This window comes from Chlorocebus sabaeus, chromosome 11, assembly GCF_047675955.1.
Source record: "Chlorocebus sabaeus isolate Y175 chromosome 11, mChlSab1.0.hap1, whole genome shotgun sequence".
In the NCBI taxonomy this organism is placed as follows: Eukaryota; Metazoa; Chordata; class Mammalia; order Primates; family Cercopithecidae; genus Chlorocebus; species Chlorocebus sabaeus.
In genome coordinates this window covers 52134754-52142757 of record NC_132914.1, presented here as the reverse complement: position 1 = coordinate 52142757, position 8004 = coordinate 52134754, and positions in this window count along the sequence as shown.

Below are 8004 nucleotides of genomic sequence, written 5' to 3'. Positions count from 1 at the left end.
GTCTGCTTTATTTCAGAGCCATTTAATCTTCCAAAGGTTATTTCTCCAAGTTTAGGACTAAATGAAAAACTTTCTAATGCTGACAGATTCCTGACCCTGATGTCTGGAATGTAGGTGAACAAAGGTGAAACAGTGAATATACTCATGAATTAAGGCCTGGACCCTAAGCCCTTCATAGTAATAAGTACTAAAGCCTTAAAGACTTAAGTCTTAATACTCTTCCCACAAAATCTTTCACAAGAACAATCAAAATAGTAAATCTAAGAATATCACCTGTCTCTGGAGAGGCAACCCAGTAAAAAGGAATCTGACTAAAATCTAAAATCACTTAGAACACTTAAAAGATTCTTCTTATCATACCAATATCTGGTCACTTTCCTATCCATAAAAAAAATTACTGATATAAACTGAAACTTGTAATCTGAAAGGGTGGGATTTGTCTTATCTCCAGTGATCTCTTTCTCTAAAATGCAGCAGGTTATAAGGGAGACCTCATTAGCCTTCAGTCAGATGTAGGTTTGACTATCTGCTCTGATCTTAATGGAAGTTACTTCCTTTTTTTTTTTCTTTTGATTTTTATTTTAGGTTCAGTGTTTAGGTTTAGGTTCAGTGTGCAGGTTTGTTACATGGGTGAATTTTGTGTCACTGGTGTTTGGTGTACAAATGATCCCCTCACTCAGGAAATGAGCACAGTACCCAATAGTTTTCCAACCCTCATCTCCCTTCCAACCTACCCCCTGTATTAGTTCCCAGTGTCTATTGTTCTCATCTTTGTGACAATGTGTGCTCAATGTTTAGCTCCCACTTAAACATGAGAACATGTGGTATTTGGTTTTCTGTTCCTGTGTTAATTCTCTTTGAATGATGGCCTCCAGCTGCATACATGTTGCTGCAAAGGATATAATTTCGTTCCTTTTATGGCTGCATAGTAGGGAAGTTACTTGTTAAACACATCCTCTTCATCCGTGCAAGCCTGCCTCACAATCACCCTCACAAGGGTGACTAATATTAAATATGATGTATGTGTGTGTTAGAGCAATGCTAGCTTCTATATATGAATTCCAAATTGTGTTAATATCATGGCTTAACACAACAGAAGTTTTCTTGTATAAATTCCAACACAAGTATTCAGTGCGTGGTAGTGATTTGAGGACACAGGCTCTTTCCACCTTGTGACTGTCACCTTCCACACTTGGCTTTCAAAGCTGCCACAAAGAGAATGGAGAAAGAACAAACTGCCTTTCAACCACCTTGGCCTGGAAAAGAATACTTTGATTCATATTCCACTGGCAAAACTAGTCATGTGACCATACCTAAATGTAAGGGAGGTGGCAAAGCACCCACTCCTTGGCAACAACTGTGGAAGGAAGACTCACATCTCTGCTACCAGATAGCCTTCTCTACAAACATATAAAAATACTAAGTATTTGTGTTACTTCTTCCTAGATAATATGCATCATACTCTATTTTTTTCTTAAGACTTTTGCTCCAAAAATGCTGGTTTGTGAAAGGTAAGATAAACCATCTTTTCATTGTTGGAAGAGAGAGCAGAATACCTTTAAACCTGGAATTTTTTTTTTTTTTTGAGACAGAGTTTCGCTCTTGTTGCCCAGGGTGGAGTATAATGGTGTGATCTTGGCTCACTGCAACCTCCACCTCCTGGGTTTAAGCAATTCTCCTGCCTCAGCCTCCCAAGTAGCTGGGATTACAGGTGCCCATCGCCACACCTAGTTAATTTTTGTATTTTTAGTAGAGACGGGGTTTCACCATGTTGACCAGGCTGATCTTGAACTCCTGACCTTAGGTTATCTGGCCGCCTCGGCCTCCCAAAGTGTTGGGATTACAGGCGTGAGCTACCGCACCTGGCCTAAACCTGGATTCTTAAAGTGAGACAGCCATCAGGTCCCAGGCATGGCAGATGCCTAAGCTTCAATTACAAATGTAAAAGATCTGTATTGGTGGGCCCTGAGTACTTCCATTCCTTCTCAAGGGCTCTGCTTCAGACTGTATTCCATCAAGGACTTGCATACACCACATTCTTGATTCTGTGTAAGGTTTTCAAAGAATAAAAGACCAATTTCCAAAACTGTGAAGGGAAAAGAATAAGCATATTGTACATGAAGGAGGTCAGGATTGCCAACTAAACAAGCTTGAAGGGCACATCCAAGAGTTATAGGAGTCATTTCATGGAGTTACCTGCCACACACACAGGAAGATGGGAAAGTGCAAAATAATTATACAAAACAGAAATAAGCAAAAACCAAATCAGTGATTTATCTTCTGACACTTAGTAATATCAATTACATTTGATGAGTAACTGTAATGTCCTATAATGGATTATCTAGATTAATTCTGCAGTACTGGATTTCAACTAACTTTCCTCTTATAGTCATCACCTACAGTGACCCAAGACACAAGGAAAAAAAGAGGCTATAGATGATAAATATCCTAAAAACAAGTCCTGGAGAAAAGATAAAATAACTTTTAAAAAAAAACTGATGTCATAGTTTTAACTCATATCACTAATATATCCTAAGCCTTTAAAGATTCTTAGACAAACTTTTCTTCTTAAAAAAATTAAACCATATTTTCTATTTCACGTTCCTATTTCACCCACAACAGAATGCAGGGAAAGTCCTGATGGCTTTAAATTAGTCTTAGGAGAAAGGGCTGTCTAGGGATCTATTTGAAATGCTACTAACACACACATCAAGCTTAGATCTTCCACAAAAACACTTGTAGCTGGGCACAGTGGCTCACGCCTGTAATCCCAACACTTTGGGAGGCCGAGGCAGGAGGATTGCTTGAGCCCAAGAGTTCAAAATCAGCCTGGGCAACAATGTGAGACCTGTCTCCACAAAATAATCAAAAAATTAGCCAGACAGGGTAATAGCCAGGCCTGTGGTCCCACAAGAGGCTGAGGCAGGAGGATCACTTGAGCTCAGGAGGTTGAGGCTGCAGTGAACTGTGTTCATGCCACTGTACTCTGGCCTGGGTGACAGAGTGAAACCTCATTTCAGAAAAAAACACACACAAAAAAACTTGCCATCAAAATGACACTACCTCAGTCTTCTCTTTCCCCCCACAAATCATAAAAAATGATGGAGAAGTTGTAGATTAAATAGCCAGCAGACAAAATATTTATGTTTAAGTCTTTTTTTAAACTTCGGAGAAATCTTAACTAGCAAGTTTTAGGTAACAACTCTTGGTACTGTTGGCATCTTAACACGATTTTATTTATTTAAATAAAGAATATTTTTCCTGGCCAGGTTCCATGGCTCATGCCTATAATCCCAACCCTTTGGGAGGCCAAAGTGGGAGGATCACTTGAGGGCAGGAGTTCAAGACCAGCCCGGCCAACATAGCAAGACCCTGTCTCTACAAAAATAAAAATAATTTAAAAATTAGCCAGGCAAGGTGGTGCTTTTTCTCCAAGTCACTTACTATATGACCATCAGATTATTCTTCAATCAGTTCTGTACACAAAACTTCCCATGCTTAAAGGATAGCGTTTTATGGAAAGCTGAATCTGGAACACGACTCCAAATGTACCTTCCTAACTCTGTAACAGGCAACTTACTCCCAGTTTAAATATCCCTTATTCTTTTTCACTCTGTTCATTTTTAAATGTCACCCCTTGCCCTTCAATCATTTAAATTCCTGTTCTAGCTTTTTTTTTTTTTTTAATCCAACTCTTATTCCTCACCTCATTTAAACCTTCCCTATCTTCTTTAGTGATTTCTATCATGGCAGTTAAGTATAGACAATTTTCTCCAACCTCAACCATACCACAAACCCTCACAGGGGAAGTCAGAATCTTGTGTTGCTTTGTACTTGTTACACCATTAGTCTGCTGCTGTGCATCTGGTAGATATTGAAATACTTGGTGCTTAAACTGAACCAAGACCCGATTTATGACAGGCCAAAATCTCTGAAGCCATAATTGTTTTTTATTGCAGCTAACTAAGCCTTTTAAAATAATGATATGGGTTTTTTGGCTTAGTTTAGTGATTGCTTCAGGTGTATTTAGATTTACAATTAAAAGAAGTTATAGCCAACTGAATATTTTCTGCCCGTAGGAGGCTAATCCTTACTTATTTTCTAGAATAATCTTCTTACTTTATCTTGGTTTTTTTTTGTTTGTTTTTTTTTTTGTTTTTTTTGAGACAGGGCTTTACCTGTCACCTAGGCTAGAGTGCAATGGGGCAATCTCTGCTCACTTCAACCTCCACCTCCTGGGCTCACATAATCCTTCCACTTCAGCCTCCTGAGTAGCTGGGACTACTGGCACACCCCACCACACCTGGCAAATTTTTTAATTTTTTGTACAGACAGGATTTCACTATGTTGCACAGGCTGGTAGGCTAAAGCAATCTACCCTCTTCGGTCTCCAAAAGTGCTGGGATTACAGTCACGAGCCACTGTACCCGGCCTACTTTCATCTCTTGACTAAGGCCTTACACATATTTTCAACTTTTAAAATTATCCTTTGGTATATCGATACCACATTATTTAAAAAAAAAAAAAGTTCCCTAAGGAAAATGACCCAACATCATCAAATGTCTTTCTTTTTTTTTGAGATGGAGTGTCACTCTGTCGCCCAGGCTGGAGTGCAATGGCGCAATCTCGGCTTAACCTTCACCTCCCGGGTTGAAGCGATTCTCGTGCCTCAGCCTCCCCAGTAGCTGGGATCACAAGCGCACATCACCACGCCCGGCTAATTTTTGTATTTTTAGTAGAGATAGGGTTTCACCATGTTAGTCAGGCTGGTCGCAAACCCTTGACTTCGTGATCTGCCCACCTCGGCCTCGCAAATGGCTGGGATTACAGGCATGAACCACTGTGCCCGGCCCATCAAGTGTCTTTCCTTATCGTATTTTATGTATAGAGAATCTTCCCTTAAAAGACCATACAGTCTTATTTGACGTGATCACATGATTTTGTTTTTCCAAACAAGGATACTTTTGAGTATGAAAGGGCTCACTTTCTTTTTTTTTTTTTTTGAGAACGGAGTCTTGCTCTGTCGCCCAGGCTGGAGTGCAGTGGTGCGATCTCAGCTCACTGCAAGCTCCGCCTCCCGGGTTCACGGCATTCTCCTGCCTCAGCCTCCCGAGTAGCTGGGACTACAGGCGCCGGCCACCGCACCCGGCTAATTTTGTTTTGTATTTTTTAGTAGAGACGGGGTTTCACAGTGTTTGCCAGGATGGCCTCGATCTCCTGACCTCGTGATCCGCCTGCCTCGGCCTCCCAAAGTGTTGGGATTACAGGCGTGAGCCACTGCGCCCAGCCGAAAGGGCTCACTTTCAATAATTATCCTGGCTGTAATCCCAGTACTTTGGGAGGCCAAGGAGAGTGGATCACCTAAGGTCAGGAGTTCAAGACCAGCCTGGCCAACACAGCAAAACCCTGTCTCTACAAAAAATTAAGAAATTAGCGGCCGGGCGTGGTGACTCACGCCTGTAATCCCAGCACTTTGGGAGGCCCAGGCAGGTGGATCACGAGGTCAGGGGATTGAGACCATCCTGGCTAACATGGTGAAACCCCAACTCTACTAAAAATACAAAAAAATTAGCCGGGTGCGGTGGCAGGCGCCTGTAGTCCCAGCTACTCGGGAGGCTGAGGCAGGAGAATGGTGTGAACCCGGGAGGCGGAGCTTGCAGTGAACTGAGATCCCGCCACTGCACTCCAGCCTAGGCGACAGAGCGAGACTCTGTCTCAAAAAAAAAAAAAAAAAAAAAAAGAAAGAAATTAGCCAGGTGTGTTGGCGTGTGCCTGTAATCCCAGCTACTCAGGAGGCTGAGGCAGAAGAACTCCTTGAACCTGTGAGGCAGAGGTTGCAGTGAGCCAAGATCACACTACTGCACTCCAGCCTGGGTGACAAAGCAAGACTCCACCTCAAAAAAAAATAAAAATAAAAATAATGATCCTGGGACAACCAGACTAATCAGGTTGGCCACCCTAGTCTTAAGAGAAAAACACATCACTTATTAGGCAACCGTGTCATTCAAAATATGGGTGCCAGAGCTACTCAAATCTTTAAGAAATTCTGAGGTCTTCACAAGAAAGCACAATAGAAGTTAAAACATCACTTTGTGGCTTCTAACATAACATTTGGTCAAAGCTTCAAGAAAGATCAAATAAACTTATGGGGGGAAAAAAAAGCACAAGCATTCTTTTTAGTAGTGTTTAAAAGTAATTACCTCAAAGCCTTCCTAGAATTCCCAAAGCCTAAACTATTCCCCAATTTCCCATAACAGGAGGCTCATGTCTCCAAATAACCTTTCATTCCACTTTATTATTGTTAAGCTATAAGACACTTCAAGATAGGTATGATCTTGACTGTGTAGTTGTCCTGTACCTACAAGCAAGGTTGCTGAATGTGGAGAATCTATATTTTATCGATGAGATAAAAGAAAGACTCAGTAGTCTGGACTAAATATTTCTCTTTTTTTCTTTCTTTCTTTCTTTACTTCTTGTGGAGAATACCACAAGGCCTCGCTATGTTGTCCAGGTAGGTTTCAAACTCCTGGGCACAAGCTATCCTCCCACCTCTGCTTCCCTAAGTGTTGGGATTACAGGTGTGAGCCGCTGCCACCCCACCTGGGCTAAATATTTCTATCAGAATAAATCAACCTTTCAAAAACTTTGCCAACCAGGTTCTCTTCTCTAAAAAGTTCTATTAGCTGAGCATGGTAGCATGTACCTATGGTCCCACCTACTCAGGAGGCTGAGGAAGGAGGATCACTTGAACCCAGGAGGTCAAGGCTGCAGTGAACTGTGTTAATGCCACTGCACTCCAGCAGCCTCGAGGACAGAGCAAGACCCTGTCTCAAAATAAAATAAAATAAAAAATTCTATTGAGGTAATTTAAGGCCAGGCACAGTGGCTCATGCCTGTAATCACAGCACTTTGGGAGACCAAGGCACGAGTATTGCTTGAGCCCAGGAGTTTAAGACCAGCCTGGGCAACATGGCAAGACCCCATCTCTACAAAAAAATTTAAAATTAACCAGGTATGGTGGCGAGTGCCTGTGGTCCCAGCTACTCAAGAGGCTGAGGCGGGAGGATCGATGGAGCTCAGAAGGTTGAGGCTGCAGTGAGATGAGACTGTGCCACTGCTGGGCAATGCAGTGCGACCCTGTCTCAAAAAAAAAAAAATGGCAATTTAAGTTATATTTATGGAATAGTAAAGAATTTCTGGCTATAAAGTTTCTCCCCTAAAATCAGATTTTAAGGTTTAGACCCTTACATTCATAGTATGAACTACAAGGGAAAAAATTGCTAAGACCCATTACTCATGTCCTAGATATGCATCAAAACATATCCCATTGGTTCCACATCTTTATCTATCCTGTGGTTGGTCCGTACTTTATAGGCCTTTTTGCTCTGCCTTTCCAAGTAGCTGCAGTATAAAAGAAGTTCAAAAAAACCTAAATATTTTAGTCTCTTTCCTCCCCCATGCTCTTTACAAGATAGATGATGTCATATCGTTGCTGCAGTACCTGAAAACATATACCTGTTCTCAAGTCAAATAATCAAGTATCTACTATGTTACTACTTAAGAACTGTAGTGTATTGGGGTAATAGGGATATAGATGTTGGTTAAAAGGTACAAATATTCAGTTTAAGATGAATAAGTTCTACAGACTTAACATACTGCATGGTAACTATAGTTAATAATAATGTATTACATACCTAAATTTGCTAAGGGAATAGATCTTAAGTATTCTCGCCACACATAAAAAAAAGATAACTGCATCAGATAATAGATCTGTTAATTAGTTCAATTGTAGAAATCATTACACAAGGTATACTTGGATCAAAACACCATGTTGTACACCTTAAATATATACAATTTATTTGCCAATCACCTCAATTTAAAAAAAAAAAAAAAACTATAGTGGCCATGGTCCATTATGGGGGAATAATGTTGACAACTACAGTATGGGGCAATGGTTCTCAAACTTTATTGGATATTAAAATTATTTGGAGGGCTTATTAAAAC